Genomic DNA, 19,107 nt, shown 5'->3' on the forward strand with positions numbered 1-19,107 from the left:
ATCGCAGCTCGTCCCTCGCGCTGTTTCTGTTGGTTCGATTGTTTTTTTTTGTTTGTTTTCTTTTCATTTCCTTCTCGGGAACCTTCTGTTCAGCCATCATCCTGGCGGAAATCAAAGCCAACTCTACGACCACTGCTGTTAAAGGAGAGGTCAAAGGTCAGGTCCTTGGAGGATTTCATGAGCAGGAATTTGATGTGAGCTGAAGGTTGGAGCTGCTGTCAAAACCAAAGGTCATTCCAGCTCCTCGTGTCGTTCGTTTGCCAGCATGACCCCCCCAACCCATGTCTGGGTCCAGGGGGCCCAAGCTGCTGAGTCATGGTACATATATAAATATATATATATATATATATATAAATATATATATATATATATATATATATATATAAATATATATATATATATATATATATATATATATATATATATATATATATATATATATATGATATATATTTATATATATATATATATATATATATATATATATATATATATATATATATATGAAGATACGTAGAATTTCTAAATCCAGAAAGACTGCAGAAAGACTGCAGTACCCTAGAAAAATAAATATTAAACATATAAAACATGTGCATCAGATGAAATATATGTTTGGCATGATTGATAAAACCTCAAATACAACATATAAAAGTTCTCTGCACAAATGGAACTAAAAATAAGTAAAATGTTCTTAAAATTAATGTATTTTTCCTTGATTTAAGCAGGTAAATAACATGATCTGCCATTAGAATAAGATGTTTGCACTTAAAATAGGAACAACTCATCTCCATCGTTATTTTAAGAGCATTATATCTAATTATGTTATTTTAGGGGTCAAAATACTCGTTCCATTGGCAGATAATCTTATTTATCTGCTCAAATCAAGGACAAAAACACTAATTTTAAGAACATTTGACTTATTTTTAGATCCGTTTTTGCAGTGTTGCTGGGATTGCTGAAGAGCAAAGACTGAAATAAAGGAATGAAGCTGTAGAAGACGACTGCACCTATAACCTCTGACAGGAAGTCAGAATGTGTCTTTGGTTTCCTTTTGAAACGTCTAACCTCCCAGCTGGCCTCAGCTCTTCAGGACGGCTGCTGCACGACTCGTCGTACGTTTTAGTGTGACTGAAGTAAATCTGATCAATTAAGAGGTCTAAGTACCAATAAGAGCAGCTTAAATCAATGCTAAAATGGACAGCTACGGTATAAGGTGATAGAAAGGAAAGAAAGAAGGTGCTTTAACTCTCATACATACAAGGTACATACAATGAAATTACATATATCAGATGGAGACTTTAAAATGTATGCTAACTCTGGTTCTCCGTTGGTATTCTGTCTCTTTTTGGATCTGATTCTATCATCGGTCTCTCCTAAAAAAGCTGTTTTAACCACTAACTCGTCAGGTTTACCTCCAGTGGTAAGTGATTAAATATCCTTCTGGAGTGGGCGACCTCTAAGCTGCAGGGATTTTGATTGATATTTCTCATGAAAATGTAATTCTTGATTAATTCCCAGCAGCTTATCTCTCTGCGCCCTTTCTCAGGTGGGTCATAGAGCAGACCCGCCTTGTTTCGTACGGCACTGCTGGCATCGTGGACTGGGCTCTCATCCCACACTTTGCTCCCTTTTCTTGGAGAGGGTTTTTTTTTTTTTTAGCTCTTTTTGCTGAATGTTTGTGTTTCCGCTCTCAGATTTAACGCCGTCTCCTCCAAACCGGACTAATAGGAGCTGAAGTGAAGCTCTGGCCTCCGGTGCGGCGGCTCTGAACCGCGCACAGTGATGTTTTTCATTAAATCCTCTTAACGAGCTGCTCTCGGAGGGCCTCGGTCTCCCCCGTTTGGCTGCTGCGGCCGTGATTAACCCCCCCGCTGCAAACGAGCCTGACACAAAAGCAAACCGGAGACAATCATCCGTCCTTTTTTCTTTTTTTTTTTTCTCCTCCCTCCCTTTTTGCCTCGTGGCCCCTGCTGTCGTTTTTTTTTCTCTCCTACGTTAGACTTAACAGAGGCTGACCTCTGTGACGCGGCGCCGGCCTGGATCCTGCGGTCCATCCGGCAGTCGATCTAAATGGGGAGGCTTCCTGCGGGGCGACGCCTTCGTCTGACCCTTTTCTCCTTGCTCCGGCTCGCTGTGATGGTAGAGGACGGGTTATTGTTTCAGGAGGCTATAGCAGCGGTACGACGCAGGTCTGACCGTCCACCTGTTGGCCTGTACGCACGAAAAGGCCGAATTATGTTATACTGACATACACGTTGAGTACTTTATCTACCGAGCAAAACAGGAAGTGACACTCGACGGAGAGAGGACGTCGTCTAATGTTTCTGGCGTTGGTCAACAGGAGGTCAAACAACTCCGGAGGGATTTTGGTCCACTGTTCTAGGTCTGTTGGCAAATCTCCTGGTATACCCGTCTGCGTGCTGGGGGAGAGAAGAGGGGTCTCGCTCGTTGATTTTACGTTCCATGGCCGTGAAATGACCTTTAGCAGAGCAGCAGCCTCGCGGCGCAGAGCTACCAGGTCCGTGCTTTACCGTGGGGAGGCTGTCTTTAGCGTCATTAAGCCAGGTTGGTTGGCGTTAACGTCGATGGAGCGGTCCGTCTCACGGTCGGTCTACATCAGATTGAAGCAATCCTTGACCTTTCCATTAAGCAATTACAATTAGATGAATAGAAGTAAGAGGCGGTTGTTAAAAGCAACACTGAGAGCGTTTAATGCCGTATTTAAAGGCTATAAGAAGAATCATCAAGAGTCCATTAATTCTGAGTTACACTACACGGACCTTTAATGGTACCTAGGTTTGTGTGAGATGGTGCTGTGCGGTTTCCACAGATCGTTTGTAGTGAGTGTCTTTGAAGATAAGGTGAGCGGAGTGATGATGTGACCTTGTCAGGTAGAGTCTGAAAGACTTAGCAGCCCTCTCTGTTACTCGGATGTGGAAAACATTCTCGATGGGGTCTTAGACTTAGCCTGAACCTTTGAGTGAGGAGATATCACGAGGGACTAATTAACCAATTAGCGGCAGACTTGGGGCAACGCGCGATATGACTCATGTTGGAAAGCCAATGACTCTTCTTCGTTCTTCAGACACTTCTTCTAGACAAAGACTTCTTAGTCTCCAAAATAGTTTTATCACAGTTTACATAATAACTACCTCAAGACCGAGGCTCTTGTCACATTACTGTTTTTATCTAAAATATGAGCGCTGCAATGAATCACAGGCAAGTTCCCACTGAAGGTATATTAGAATTACCGATCTCCAGTAATGAACAACAAGCCAGAGAGCAAGTTGAGAATTACAGGGGGAAAAAAATAACTTAACTCCTCACAAACAAAAACTGCCACAAACCAAAGGAAGCCAAACGAAATCCTCTTAAAACATAAAACCTATCATGGAAACCTGAATGCTGTGATTTAAAGAAGCAAACACCCTGGTCATCAGAACAAACACAATGGTTCCTGAGTCGTTTTGCAGCACTGTATCTTAAAAAAAACTGTATGAATTTTGATTAAGTTACAGTTTTCAATGTAGACGCTGTAAATACCTCTGAGCAGCTTGTTGTGTGGTTGTTATTTAGCTGATAGGACATTTGCTCAGTGGCCCGTCTCAAATCATGTTACTGCATCATTACCACTCCACAGGAGGCCCTCTGCACCGTTGACAGGGCTTATAACTGAGATATTCTGGTTTAAAAAGAAATCAGTCTGAAACACTTTGTGTTAAATAAAGATTTCTGATATTTACCAACCAACATCTCTGAAATAGGAGAGATAAAACAGGGTTAACGGGGGATTAAGCGCCATCATTGATTAGAATCCAGGCAAACCTCAGTGGTGGGGCCAGCCAGACTCGTGTTAGGACAATTGATTAGCCCGGTTAGGGTGTAGCACCATGTTTAGCACCCAGACTGATCCAGACGTAGTTTGGTCTACATGCAGACCGATGATTTGATCTGCAAGGAGTCTAGAACGGGTTTATGTGGTGGGATCAAAAGTAGAGCAATAGTGTGAGGAGGCAGTAGCAGAAGCATCTGACAGACAGAACAGTAGGAGATGAATTGTATTGTGAGGCATTTAAAGCTATAGTTGGTCATTCTGTTCAGAAACAGTTTGTTATACTGGGCAAAATGTTACTTCCATCCTGACAGTAGTCAATACATTATGTATTCAGAAAAAAAAGGTAAAAAACTGATCTCTGTAGGAGCTGCAGGCCTGTAAAAACTCTGCTTAGCTTAGCGGTTAGCTTAGCAGTTAGCTTAGCCGTTAGCCGTTCATTGTAGCTCATCTGCTCTCACTGTGTACTATAATGGCTGAGAGTCACAAGAAGCGAACTGCATACAAGTTAATGAGTAGAAGAGGAAGGCTTCAGTAGAAAGAAATAAGACCAAAGTGGATTTGGGAGATTTTTCACATGATCCCCCTGAGGAGCGGAAGCTAGCAGGTGAGACGGCCTTGCGCGTGAGCAGTTATTCAAAAAGGGACTTGGGGAAAAATCGCCGACCTTACCTTTAAGGATAATCGTTTTTTTTTTCCCCACTGAAAAAGCCAGAGCTGATGCTACAGCCAGTTGTCACCTGGTGCTATGAAATGAAAGCAAAGCTTCATTTCCAGTGCTACGCAAGTACACCTATACCAAGGACTCATTTTTAGTTCACGCAGAATAAAAGTCAGTGAAGTCCTGTCGATAGTTTCCCACATTTTGTTGCCTTCTTTTTGTGTCTAAATTCAATTGTAAAAAGTCGGAGCTTACCGAGCAGCCCCACTACGGCTGCTGCTATACAGATACAGTATTGGTACACTTGCAGGTATCTGTTAATAAACATTTCTGAGGGGTATTATCTTATTAAATGAGTGACAAATAGAACGCTGTAAAATGTGTACCTCTGAAACTGCATAAAGTGGAGAGAAAAACACTGCTACTGCTACTTTTCATTTTTTTTTATCTAAAAAGAGAATGTGAAATGGATGGTTTCAATTGGTAACAAGTAGTTCAATTAAACTGACCTAAATTCATTTATTTACCATGGTTCAACTTGACAACTTATAATCTAAATAAAATAAGGTGGATGCACAAATACATACATTCTTTTTTGAGTAGATAAGGCCCATTTTATTTTAAAATGATTCCCCCCAAAATATTTGTTTTCCTATTTTCGGTGTAAAAAAGCAACGAGTTTCATGTTTTGATTGAAAATTTGCTCCTTTAGTCTAAATAACTCTCAGCTCCATCAGTTCTAAAGCCCTACAAACTTTTTGGTTCTCTATAATGAATCCCAGTTCTATCTGAGCAAATCAGCAGAAAAGGATCATTTTATTGGTTGGGACATTCATTTTCAGGTACATCCAGGGGTCTACAAACCTTGTGTGGCTCTAGATAATTATGACCAGTGTCGAACTGAGCAGGGTTTTTAATATACATTTTAATAAAAGCACAGTTTTCCTGGGTGGTTTGGTCTGCACAGAAACCCCACAACACGAGGAGAATAATGCAAAAGAAATACATTTTCTTTGAGTGCAAACATTTATTTTTTTTAATTAGGTTGCAAACTAATTAAAAAAAATATTTTCCTTAAAAACACGCATTTAAAATCCATGTTTGTTTTGTTTAAAGTCGGTTAATTGTGATTTTGATCTCAAACTGCATTTTAATTAAGTCTTGGATCTAAGTGAACACGGAGAGAATATATATGAACAAAATAAGTTTCATATGACCAGACTGAGGTCTTAACTCAGCTTTTTAACAGCTTGAAGCAGGTCTGCTGGATCGGCTTGTTGGGAAAGTGAAGCAATTATTGTTGTAAAACTCCAAAAAGAGAAAGCAGCTATCTTTCTTTAATCCAGCCTTTTTGAGCTCCTCACAAAGATGGATATGTGCATTACAGCACAAACCCACATGCCTGATTCTCACCTTTGCAGGTAAATATGAGTCTTTTCTGTACAAAGAAGTTAATGTCTGGACCAAATCGGGCCCGGCGGTCCCGTCCCTCTCAGCCCTCGGGCTGTTTCAGTCCGCCACTAAAGATGGAATATTGGGACGTTTTTAACGAGGCCTTTTCTGTCCCTCTTTAATTGGCTTATTAGCAGCTTCTCTATACTTCACCCAGTAGCAATTACGGTTATAAGTCCTTGCCAGTGTTACTTTCAGAAGCTGGAAAAAAGTTTGTTGATGTATTTTTGGCTCAGTGAGCCATCAACAATGCAGACGACTGTCCACTGTGGCTCTACGCTCTTTCAGGAGGAGTGAATGCTACTTGGAGAGACTTGATGCAACCTGCTGGGTTTCCTTAGAGAGGAAATTTTCTGACCAACCTGGAGGATCTGATGGAATCTGACTTTGGAAAGAGAATTGAGATGATATGTGTGGTGAATTGGCGCTATATAAAATTATAATTGAATTTAATTAATTCTCAGATATCTTTCTCTTTTCTTTTTTTCTTAGTTTGCAAGGAAAACCCATGTATGTGAGGCATGTGTTCCCGCAGGTACAATAAGATTATAAACCCCTGATTACAAAAATGAATGGATTTTTTGTAATCAGGGGAGTGTGAAGGCTCTGAGAAAGCTGCCAGGAGCTGATTCGTCCCCCACAGAGCGCCACCATGGGTCCCTTAGCCCCAGATCGCTCCCTGGGTGCTATAAATAAAAACATAAGTTGCTCCCTAAGAGATGGGATTGCAATGACAAAGATTCCTTCTTTCTTCTATTTGACTGCAAATAAGACTGTTTTAAAGAACATCTCCAACAGAAAGGTTTATAAATACAACATGTTTGAGGAGAAAAATACAGAATACACAATATAAATATATATATATATATATATATATATATATATATATATATATATATATATATATATATATATATAACAAAATGTGTGTGCAGTTTGAATCTGGCTATTTAAAGAGAGAGTGATGCGTCAGCTCAAGGTTTTCATGTTTTTTCCTTAAAGACACGATCAGGTCTACAGAGATTGACGTAATCTAGCCAGGATCTCCCGCACAAACAAAATTGTTCCACGTTGTGATGAATTGATACGTTTGACATTTATCAAATGGCATGTTTCCATGGGTGAGTCTTTTCCTGTGATAAGCACTTCTCAGTAAGGTTCTTTGTATTCATTAGATATTTGTTTCTGAGTAATCTCCCGGTCAACAGACAAAGTACATAGTTTTAATCTCCGCAGAGATTAGTATCTCAAAAAACGGTTTCCAGCGAATTGCTTACCCCTTCCTGGTAATCTTGAACAGCAGCACATTCCCTGAGCATTGTTATTCTGCATTTCTCCGTCATACCGATGTTTCTGGTGCTATTTTCACGATGTTCTGCGTGTCCGTTGGTATCTCCATACTCCGGTCCACGCCCCAGTAATAACTTTGCCACCTTCAGATTCCACTTTGCTCCCAGAAAGGTGAAAACAGTGAAAACAGTGAAAACAGCTTGGCAGATGCCGGCAGCAGCCATGAACAGAGTGCAGGGACCCGCTGCACCATCCTTCATGGAAGCTGGTTATACATCATGTTTCCTGTCAGCGGCATCAGTCAATGTGGCGGCGGCGCACTCTCACAGCTCAGCGTTCTGGTAAGTATGACAAAGATGTGGCGAGAGAAGACGTCTGAGCTCCACTGTTTCTGAATGAAATGAGGCGCGTTTGGGATTCAAACCTCTGAGAGAAGAGTGGATTCTCCCTACTGTCTTTACTTCAAAGCGTCCTGCTGATGATTCCTGACTTCCAACATACTTTCCCAACCTCGCGAAGTCTCCAAACAGGCCGAGGCCTGTCGCCTAGTCAAGCACTGAGCTTTGACTAGGCCCAGGACATTCCATTTCCTGATACTCATCTGGATGTCTTTCTCCAGGCTCAGCCTCTGCTTCAGTTTGATATTTCTACTCATGGTCTCTCGTTTTACCTCTGCAGCTTTACTTCATTATGGATTCTCTGGTGGCAGCCTGGTCCAGTCCTGCTGTGACTGAGTACTTCCTCCTCCATGCTTCACAACTGGAATGAGGCTCTTTTCCTTGGTTTATGCCAAACATGTCCTTTGTTCTGCTTCAAGTAATTAAGTCTTAGACTCCCCTGTCCAGATATCATCATTCCAGACATCCTGGTCTTTGTCTGGCAAATGTCCGTCTGATCTCCACTAGGGCTGCACGATTTTACCAGAAACCTAAGTTAAGATACATTTCAACCATAATTGCGATTTAATTTAGACTTTTCTCTGCGTTAACCACAAGCAACAAAAATGGCCTGTAGATAAAGGTGTTTATAGACAAGGAATGTTTAAAATAATAAATGTAACTGTTTTTATTAATCAGAGAGAGACAATAGCTTGTTGAGTTGGACATCAATCTTTGTTCAACCAACAAATTAATCTATGTATTAAACAGTTTGACCGCTACTTAATGCTGTGGTGAGATTCCTGTAAGTTTCTGGTAAAAAGTATTGATTATATTAACTGTAAAACAAGTAATAAAATTTGATCGTCTCACTGCTGCAGCTCTCTTCTCTTCCATGTGGAGGTAAACCCACTTTAAACATTTTACTGAAACCTAAAGGACGTCTGATCCATCAATTGTTATGTAGCCAAAAATTACAGACTTCTGGGATTTAAAAATTGTGTTTTATTAAAATTGTGATTGTATTGCAAATGTGATTGATTGATTTATTGATTGCCTGACTGACTGATTGATTGATTGATTGATGGATTGATTGATTGATTGATTCTGGAAGATCATACAACCTCATGTTGTTCAGTCTATTTGTGATTCAACAGTTTCACACCAACAGGAGCTCTTTTAGGTCCCATGACAACATTTTAGACCGTCTGCAGGCTTTCTCTGGCCTCTTGCAGTCGGCTTTCAGGGCGAACTGCCTGTTCACCCTGAGACTGAAGCGGTCGTCTTCCGGCGACCCCACCGTGACGTCCACTCTCACGTCAGACTGTCAGGCACGTAGGCGGCAGCATCATGATGCGGGGCTGCTTTACAACACGGTTCAGTCAGAGGATGAGATCCAAGGAGATAGAAGCTGTGGTTGTGAGAGGACACCATCTGTTAGACTAGCAAAGAATGGGAAAGGAAATAGTCGTTTGGACTGCTTCCATGACATCTGTCACCGCAACAACAGAAAACTTGTCTAGTCTTTGCAGACTGATAAAATATATCGGTGTCCTCATCTTCAACTTTGTCTTATTTGGGAGATCATTTGCATAAAAAAGAAGCTCATAACTGGATAAAAGCACTTTTTATGCTTACGTGTAGTACGGTAGTCCATGGCTACACAGCAAACAGGAGTTCCTGAAATGATCTGAGCTGGTATTTTGTTTTTAAAGTCTAAAAGGGAGAGCCCAGTAAACGGGCCTTCATGCTGCGCTGAAGCTGAGACCTGAGATGGACGTGACCTGCAGCCTGATGGAGTACACTGCAAAAATAGAACTAAAAAAAAAGAGGAATTTCCTAGAAATTAAAGTATTTTTTCTTGGTTTGAGCAGGTAAATAAGACTAAATGCCAATGAAATAAGATTTTTGCACTTATAATGAAGGTATTTATAATGAATAAGATGAAGGAACAATTCACCTCCATCATCTTATTTCAAGTGCAGTATATCTAATTATCTTATTTTAGGGGTAGAAATACTATTTTCATTGGCAAATAGTCTTATTTACCTGCTCAAATCAAGGGCAAATACATTAATTTCTAGAAAATTGTACTTATTTCTAGTTCTCTTTTTGCAGTGCAAAGCCTAAATTTATTCAATTTAATTCAATTTAATTTTATTTATATAGCGCCAAATCATGAAACATGTCACCTCAAGGCACTTTACAAAGTCAAATTCAATCATATTATACAGATTGGGTCAGATTATACAGATTGGTCAAAAATGTCCAAGGAAACCCAGCAGGTTGCATCAAGTCTCTCCAAGCAGCATTCACTCCTCCTGAAAGAGCGTAGAGCCACAGTGGACAGTCGTCTGCATTGTTGATGGCTTTGCAGCAATCCCTCATACTGATTGTTGTCCCTGAATCGGCTACATCATCCATGTCACGATGGGTTCTCCTCCAGGTTTTGACCCGGCGAAGGCAACAAACGCTCAATGTGAGGGAAGCCGACTTCAGATCTCCCTCCATTGTCTGTTTGCTTCCTGGAGAGTTAGCGAAAGGTGCGTGTTGGTTTCCGGAGATCATTTCCGATGTGAAAGTGGAGTCCAGATCAACAAGTGTAGAAGGTGTGAGGGGCGGATTAGGAAGAGAAAAGCATTAAGAGGATTTGTTGTGTTGACGTCGGGAGTCGGCCGGTTGAAGCCTTTAAGGTGAGGAGCGGCGCGGCAGCCGTTTAAACCGAGCACGCGTTGGTTTATGCCGAAGACACTTATCCCGCGGAGACATTAGCCGTGGCGTTTTCTTCTGGGAGGGATTACATTTTCAGCCCGTAGCTGCGGCTCTGACTTTGAAAAAAGAGGCTTAAAACTCACCAGGCTTTTGTCCAGGAGCTGAAATCCTCTGAAGTCAGAAAGTGCCTCTTTCTGTGCAGACGCCGCGGCGTTTCTACAGCAGACTCTCGCTCCGAACGGACAGAATGTCATTTCCTGTTATCAGCGGCGCCTCGGCGTGACGACCGATCGTTTTAAGCAGTGGGATTTGTGGCGTCGCTTTACAGCCGTCGTTTCTCATTCCTCATTTGTTCTGTCCAGCAGATAACGTAGAAGCTCGGTTTAAAGGCCAAAACAAGCTTCTTTATTCACCCGCTTCACCACACAAAACTACAAGGTTCTAAATAAGACTGATGTGACAATAAATGAAGAAACTGTCTTCATAATGATGTTGTTCCACCAGACTGAGAGAGTCCAGCATCATCCACTCTGCTGGTAAGCAGTCAGCACAGTTTACTTCCTGAAGATGACCCAGCTCTGGCCAATCAGCTGTCTGATCATCCACGCTGCTCTATAATACTGAGAGGACCGCTCCAGGTGAAGAACAGGATCTTCCCAAGAAATGGAGACGGGCGCAGATTTACTTCCAGCTATTATTTCATTCAAATGAAAAATGGAGAACAGTTAAGCAGATTATGGCTTGTCAACTAGAAAAAGGGACAAAAGAAAACAGAGGAAAACAACAAGAAAAGGGATAAGAGAGGCACAAAAGGTAGAAAAAAAATTATATATCTCTATTCTATTAAAATGTCTCTATCTGTATATAATGGGTCTGTTTTATGTGTTGTCTTCACAATTCAGAGGGCCCCATGCCTTTCTTTGCCTAGGGCCCCAAATTTCTTAAATCCGCCGCTGAACAAGACTCGACCGATCTGTGCTAAAGGCAACCTGGCTCTGCCAGCCAAAAAAAAACATGCTAGCAGTGTGAGTTCTCTATCAGGAAACAATGAGGGGTTAACCGACAAACCAAATGCATTGATTTATGGGTTGTTTTTGGCTCTTAGTGATGAAATAAATGCATTCTAGAGACAAACCCCAGCAACATGCACTCCGTCCCAGTCTCTAGACGTATCAGACGGGCGGAGGACGTGTCAGACACAGATACGAGAACAAAGAGAAGAAGTTTGACGCGGAGCTCAAACAGCGCTCTTTGTGAAGCCGTTCCCCGATGTCGACGAGGAGACAGGAAATGATGGTGTCGGCACTGAAGCATGCTGGGGATGTCTTCAGAAGCGGCGGGTACTTCTGGCCGAGGGTGTCTTTTAGAAGCGAACGCGCTGTTTGGAGAGGAAAGCAGAAGGTCCAGCAGCTGTTTGACAGCTTGCTCTGTAAAGCGTAATGTTTCTTGGACCTGCTAATTTTAGCTTCCTTCACTCACCAGAGGGTTTACACCTAATTTACATCGCTACACCAGGCCTTTACGGAGGAGATTGTTGCCTACTTCATTTATCCCTGGCTTCATTTAACCATTCAGTGGCAGCGTAATTACACTTAGTGAAGAGTGATTTTAAATTATAAGGATGGGAGTGTTTACACATCTTAAATTGATGATTAAATAGCTGTTATATAGCAACTAAAAAAGAAACCAGTTTCTGTGCCAGCCGTAATTCAATTTCCAAAGTCAGACTCCATCAGATCCTCCAGGTTGGTGAGAAAGTTTCCTCTCTAAGGAAACCCAGCAGGTTGCATCAAGTCTCTCCAAGCAGCATTCACTCCTCCTGAAGGAGCGTAGAGCCACAGTGGACAGTCGTCTGCATTGTTGATGGCTTTGCAGCAATCCCTCATACTGAGCATGCATGAAGCGACAGTGGAGAGGAAAACTCCCCTTTAACAGGGAGGAGAACCTCCAGCAGAACCAGAACCAGGCTCAGTGTGAACGCTCATCTGCCTCGACCCACTGGGGCTTAGAGAAGACAGAGCAGAGACACAGAAAGCACAGAAGCTCACATTGATCCAGGAGTACTTTCTATGTTAGAGAAGACAGAGCAGAGACACAGGAAGCACAGAAGCTCACATTGACCCAGGAGTACTTTCTATGTTAGAGAAGACAGAGCAGAGACACAGAAAGCACAGAAGCTCACATTGACCCAGGAGTACTTTCTATGTTAGAGAAGACAGAGCAGAGACACAGAAAGCACAGAAGCTCACATTGACCCAGGAGTACTTTCTATGTTAGAGAAGACAGAGCAGAGACACAGAAAGCACAGAAGCTCACATTGACCCAGGAGTACTTTCTAGGTTAGAGAAGACAGAGCAGAGACACAGAAAGCACAGAAGCTCACATTGACCCAGGAGTACTTTCTATGTTAGATGGTAATAGTGGATGATCTGCCTCCCCTGATGATGTCACAGCTAACAGAACACCAGACCAGGTGTACCTTCTATGATGAGAAAAAGAGAGAACAAAAAGTTAAAAGTTGAAATAACAACAAATAATGCAGATTGGAGAGCAGTAGGAGAACTCAGCAGACTGAGAAAAATAGGCCCTGATGTCCTCCAGTAGCCTAAGCCTATAGCACCATAACTATAGAGATAGCTCAGGGTAACATGAGCCACTCTGACTATAAGCTTTGTCAAAAAGGAAAGTTTTAAGCTTAAAACTTAAGCCCTAATGCCTTTATTTACAAGTTAAGCTCAAACGATCCTCTGTGATACAGCAAGAGTGATCGTTTTAGGAAAATCTCAGGTGAAAAATAGCAAAGGAATTTGGTGCATTCTCACATTTTTGCATTGTTTGCAAATGTCCCAAAAAAAAACCTTACAAATCAAGTGATTTCATAATTGGATTATTTGGGTGGAGCTGATATTTTCTGGCACCTGTTTGTAAAACCCTCCTTTGCCAGGAGTCTAGCTCTTACTCTGCAGCACTATAAGGTTGGAGCGGACAGAGACGGGTCCCTTTAGTTCAAAGAGTCATATTCTCCCTCCGTCCAACTCAATAAAACACGCAATAATGTTACCGGGGTTTTTCCAGAAAGGACAACTGATAGTTTTTAAAACTACTTATTTTCAAAGAGCCACCATTTACTTCTGTTTTTAGGTCGTAAAGTAAAGAAAAAGAGGATGTTTCATTAACTCCCATGGGTTGCTGATGTGGGTTCTCTAGGGTCGTCTATTCAGCCAGACGGTCTCTCTGAATCACCCTCAGGTATGAGTGTGTGGTTTTCTGTCCCCTCTGTCTCTGTGTTGTCCTGTGATGGACTGGACACCTGTCCATGGAGGACCCGTCTGGAGATGGGCAGCAGCCCCCTACAAGCTGGTGCATGCATGGACGGATGGATGCTGACATGTGGGGACGATACATTTACAAACCCTTACTGGTTCTTTTATGCTTTTTATGCCGGTCCATGAGAAAAAGCTGCTGCTGTCATTCTACTGTATCTATATTTAACAACACGACTTGTGTCTTTGCTATTTTTAGCTAAAGTCATTGAGAGTTCACATGCGAGCCTCCAGAATGGCCAAAGACTCGTTGGTTAGGAGCTCAAACGTCTTCACAGAAACTAACAGAGATTCCAGTTGTCTTTGCTTTGAGCCCGTTGTAGCCGCCCTGACCCGGATGACTGAGACTCTGCTGTAAGGGTGGGTTCTCTGTTCCTATCCGGGCGTGGAACCGTGAGACCCTTCATGAGGGGAACTCGCTAACGTCTCTTTCCCTGCTTTCGGTGTCGACCACCGCTGACGCCGTCAGCCAAGCGCGAGCTGAACGCCCTCGGACAACTTGCTCAGCGAATCGGCTCGCTGGAGTGTGCGGCGATGTGGGCGTCTGGGAGGGTCCGGTCCCACGTGGGGCTGTCTGAGAGCGCACTAGCATCCATTTTAATGACGGAGCCTGTGTGTTCCTGGACTTACAGCGGAGCGAGAACATTTATTTTTGCTCGTTTTACTCGTAAAGGGAGGACTTTGGTGTAAAGCCATGGTCTTTGTGAGCTAAACCCAACCCCTGGGTTAGCACTAAGCTAGCCCACATTGCAGGGCAGTGTGGGCAGATCTGGGCAGTGTGCGGCAGATCAGCACACTTTAAAATGCAGGGACATCTTTTTTTTTTCTTCAAAATCTGCATCTTTCCTGCATCTGAACATGTATAAATGTTTCACTACAAAGACTTTCAGCCTATCGGGGCGTGCGTATAAAACCATATAATTGCATAAAGCCCAGAGAGCATGTTAAATAAAACTAATTTCACAGCTGCAAATGTTACCTGATATAATTATTAAATATCTACTGTAGGAAATTTGCTGTCAACTTCAAAGAATTACAAATGTGTTTCTGTGTTGAGGTTTTACGGTAATATGAGGCGAATGAGATGATGAATGCGTTTTCTTTTATAGGGTCTTGATCTGTGGAAAGGTATGTGGGAAAAAGCAGATAGTTTTCAACTTAATGACCAGAAAACCAGATGAGAAAAGGTGTTGCTGGTACTTTTGGTGTCATTTTGTTCAAGAAATCCAACATGATTTATCAATGAAAAAAGCTGAAAACTGCTAAAACGTGCATTTGTTGATATTTAAATTTATTAGACGTGTTTTAAAATCCTTTTTAGCGAGCGGCATTATGAAGCATCGTGGCTCCAGGTTACTGACTCCTGGTATAAACAGATATAAAATTGAATTTACTTGTTAAATGCCTGACATATATATATATATATATATATATATATATATATATATATATATATATATATATATATATTTATTTTTTTATTTATTTATTTATTTATAGTTAAAAGCCCAATTTATTCACCCCTGTTGTAGATTTAAAAAGAATAATTTCAACCAGATGAGTTATTTTAAATAAACACTATCTTAAAAGATTCTAAAACCATATAAAAGGAGTGACTGTTATAAAATAAAAAATATTTTTTTGCAAGTTCTTTAAAGGTTTTTTTTTTTTTAATTATGTCCATTTCACTATTCAGTGAAAGAAAATGGAGCATTTCTTATGATTGCTGAGCAGCTTTTCTGTTCCTGCTGGTTTTCTGGATGATTTACTGTATCTTTGGTGATGAGCTCCAGGCCATCACCCTAATCTTTGTCTCCCTCTAAAGATTCTCTATTAGATTCAGGTTGGGATTCCCTCCAAACCCTTCAGTCAGTGGAAACATGTTGGTGAAATAAAACATTAGTCTGAACCTAAATCTCCCAGGTGTCTGAAATCAGACTTGCAGCTCCGCCCACAAACACTCTCTGTACCTGAGATCAGGACGTTGTCACCCTTAACCCCCTCTGGACCCAGTCTGGTTGAACTCTTTGGGTCGTTATCCATTCCCAGGTTTATGGGTTTATGGGTTTATGGGCCCGGGTCTTCTTTTTATTCCATGATTTATCCAAAGTTCAACCTCTGCAGCAGTCTCTGCGTTTAGACTAAAGGAGCCGAAGCTTTTCACTCTGCCCACAGGCTCTTAGTCAGCAAAAGCTCATTTAACGCCCTGTTTGTGTTTTCTTTGTGGATATTAAGAGCCTGAGGGTGGGGGAGCCCAGCATGGCCACCATCTGCTGCCGCTCTGCCTCGTCGGGTCGCACAGATCCAGCGAGTCGCCTCCAGGCACCGTCGGCACTGAGAGTTTAAAGCAAGTCTCCGCCATTCAGAGTAACTTAAAGCTGTAGACGGTACAGCACAATAAACCAGGCATGAGGCGGTGTGAGAGAGAGAGAGAGAGGACAGAGCTAGGGTCTGTCTGTCAGAGGAAACATCCCAGCCTGCTGAAATCATCTGGAAACTGTAGCCAAGGATGAACCGGACTTGGAGGCGTTCATGGTTCTCTTCCTGGTACCTTGGCTGATTGAAAAAAGGTAAAACAAAGTCTCAAAAAGAAAAACCTCGATCAAGAAACTGAGACGTTCCGCTAATATGCATCGACAGGAAAGCCTCCAGGTCCACCTTTGCTCCTCAGTGTTTCAGGCTTATGTTTTATTGGTTTACCACCAGGTCCTGTGACTATCAAGTTTCTCCCAGCAAAAAAACTAAAAAGCTGGCTGCATTAAAACTCAACATTTTAATGCATTTTGATGACATTTCTAGCGATGAGCATGCATAATATCATATTCTTCATTCAGGAAATGTAGACGATCCGTCATTGAGTCAAATACCAGACGGCCTGTTTAATATAGTAAAATCCTTGGGTGGCATAAATGATGATTTAATGTTTAATATCATGAGGAAATCCGTTCAGTTTAGCCCCATGAAAAGGTGCATTATTTAACAGATGGTGTCTTTTCGTTTAAGGTATTCTTATTTCATTTATAAGCTTGTAAATGCTCATATAAAGCTGATAGACACTGGTCCAAAGCCACTTGTAGCTGGAATGGCTGCACAAGGTGGATCTACACAGTTCTGAATGTTACGTACGCTGAGGTTTTCTGTTATTTAGACCAGTTTGTTGTTTGCTTCACAATAAAAGTTAAAGTTGTCGTCACGTTCTGTAAACGAAATGGTGAAAACTCTCAAAAAATCTGTTTTAATAATCCAAATAATCAACTTTTTGAGACAAGGAGGCATAAAAAATCCCAAGAGGTGTGAATACTTTTTTCACTGTAAAGAGAACACCCTGGACATGGACTGGATGTAGAACCGGTTCTACGGCTGGTGTTTGCTGCCATAAAGCCTCTTTTTTGTCTTTTATTTCCCCACACAGATGAGGAAAATCAGGCCAAGTCTACCTGTTTTGTTCTTAATCCGTTGACCTGGATAACAACAGGGGCTGCGAGCAGAACCAGATTACAGCTGTCACCGCATCATCAAATAATCTGGGAACAGTAGGTGTAGATGAGAACAGAAACCATGTTCCGTGTGACCGACATGAGCTTTTTTATTCTCCTCAGTGGAATAAAATGCTCTGCTTTACAGGAACGCAGCGACAGAAAGATGAACAACCTGCACGTAATCTCCCCAGATTACTGATAAATAATCCATAATCACCTGACTATTACCAAGAGATAGACAGATAGATGGATGTTTTAAACAGAAATGTGAGGCTTTTGATAAGTAACAGCAAACCGGCTTAAATTGGAGGTAACTAGACTTTCCTTCAGTTCTTCCTGAAGATGTTTGGACACCAATCCAGGAGTCTCTGTCTGTTCTGGTGGCTCGTACTTGAGATACTGCTGTTTTAAAGGACATGGAGGCCCATCCTTCTAGGCACATTCTCACTCAGATGCAGATCAGTGACCCACCGCCACTGTCCTGGGTCATTAGAAGCTAATGCTTGGTGTGAGTGGACTCAATTTGCTCAGGCCTTCTGAAAAGTCTGTTTATTTCTGTGCCCTCACTGCTTGGTCTGGGGTCCTTTTGCATGAATCACTGCGTGGCATAGAGGACATCAGCCTGTGGTTCTGCTGAGGTGTTCTGGAAGCCCAGGTTGCCTTCATAGCGACCTTCGGGTCGTCTCCATTGTTGGTTCCGGTGTCTCTCGTCTTCCTCTGGACAAAACTCCGTAGGTTCTCTGTGAGGTTCTGGTTTAGGCCAGTTAGATGGCCAGTCAAGCACAGGAAGACCATGGTGACTGGACCAGCTTTTGGTACCTTTGGCGGTCTGGGTCGGTACCAAGTCTTCTTTTTCCTGTTGATGTAGGGTGACCAAACGTCCGTATTTCCCGGGACATGTCCGTATTTCACGTCCTGTCCCGGGCGTCCCGGGTTTTTTTTTATAAAGTGAGGAAATGTCCTGTTTTTTAAATTACCTTCATTGGTACGTCACGCTGCGTCTGACGTAATCCCTGAGCCGCGTCAGTGTGGGCAGCCCTGTTATTAATCAGAAGATAGAGTCCTCCCTCGCGCTTGTCGGCCGCGCCCCCGCCCCCCGCCCCCCGCTCGGCTGCGTTTGCCTTACAACCCCCCCCCCCCCCCCCCGCTCGGCCGCGTTTGCATTACAACCCCCCCCCACCCCCCGCTCCGAGGTGTCCTGGTTTTCCCAAATGAAAATATGGTCACCCTAGTTGATGTCAATTAACTTTAGCACTGAGGGGTTAAAGCTGTTGGTCAGGGTTACCAGGGTTGTGATTAGAGCCGGGCATCATGGGTACAGTTGGGTTTCGTGAACAGGACCGTGTAGCGACGTAATTTTGGTCAACACACAAACTTTTTAAACCAGACTGACAGGTCCAGAAACTGAGAATGATATTACCTGCATTTTGCTGAATAAATCAGAAAAGAGAACTCTTAAAAAATGATAATTGTCCATATATAGAAGTCTAAGATGAATTTCTTTGAGATAAATATAATATAGGCTTGTATAGAGGAGGCGTTTTAGCTTTACTAATGCTGGTAATGTGTTGCTCTTGTTTTTCACACGTGCAATCAAAGCTCCTTTGCTTGTTCTTAGGTTGTTATGTAAGCTGTTGTTGGGGGACTCGTGTTGGCCACTCAGGCTGTTTAGTAACAATCTGATCTCAGGTGTGAACCGCTTGGTGATTAAGTCGAACGTTTAGGCCAGAAAGATGCTTTCTGTCCTTTTGTCACTTGATTGAGCTGCAAGTGATTATTATCCTGGTGCGTGATCCACTTCAAACTAGCATAAATGCTGTCTACACCCATAAGTGTTTTGCAGCAGCAGCTACGGATTTTTTATTTCACAACACATCAATAGCCAGCAATACACATTTATCCAAGTGCCTCTTGAAAACTGAGAAAGTATCCATCATGCATAATTACCCTTGATAAGAGCCGCTGCTGTTAATATGGCATT

The 19,107-nt window shown here is 42.2% G+C and overlaps 1 protein-coding gene across 1 annotated transcript in view; it reads left to right on the forward strand.

Moving 5' to 3' along the window:
- The window catches only part of npy2rl (neuropeptide Y receptor Y2, like), a 79,640-nt gene that overhangs the window by 26,553 nt on the left and 33,980 nt on the right, over positions 1-19,107 (forward strand). The window lies entirely within an intron of this gene.

The sequence above is a fragment of the Fundulus heteroclitus genome, unplaced genomic scaffold, assembly GCF_011125445.2.
Source record: "Fundulus heteroclitus isolate FHET01 unplaced genomic scaffold, MU-UCD_Fhet_4.1 scaffold_71, whole genome shotgun sequence".
Taxonomy (NCBI): Eukaryota; Metazoa; Chordata; class Actinopteri; order Cyprinodontiformes; family Fundulidae; genus Fundulus; species Fundulus heteroclitus.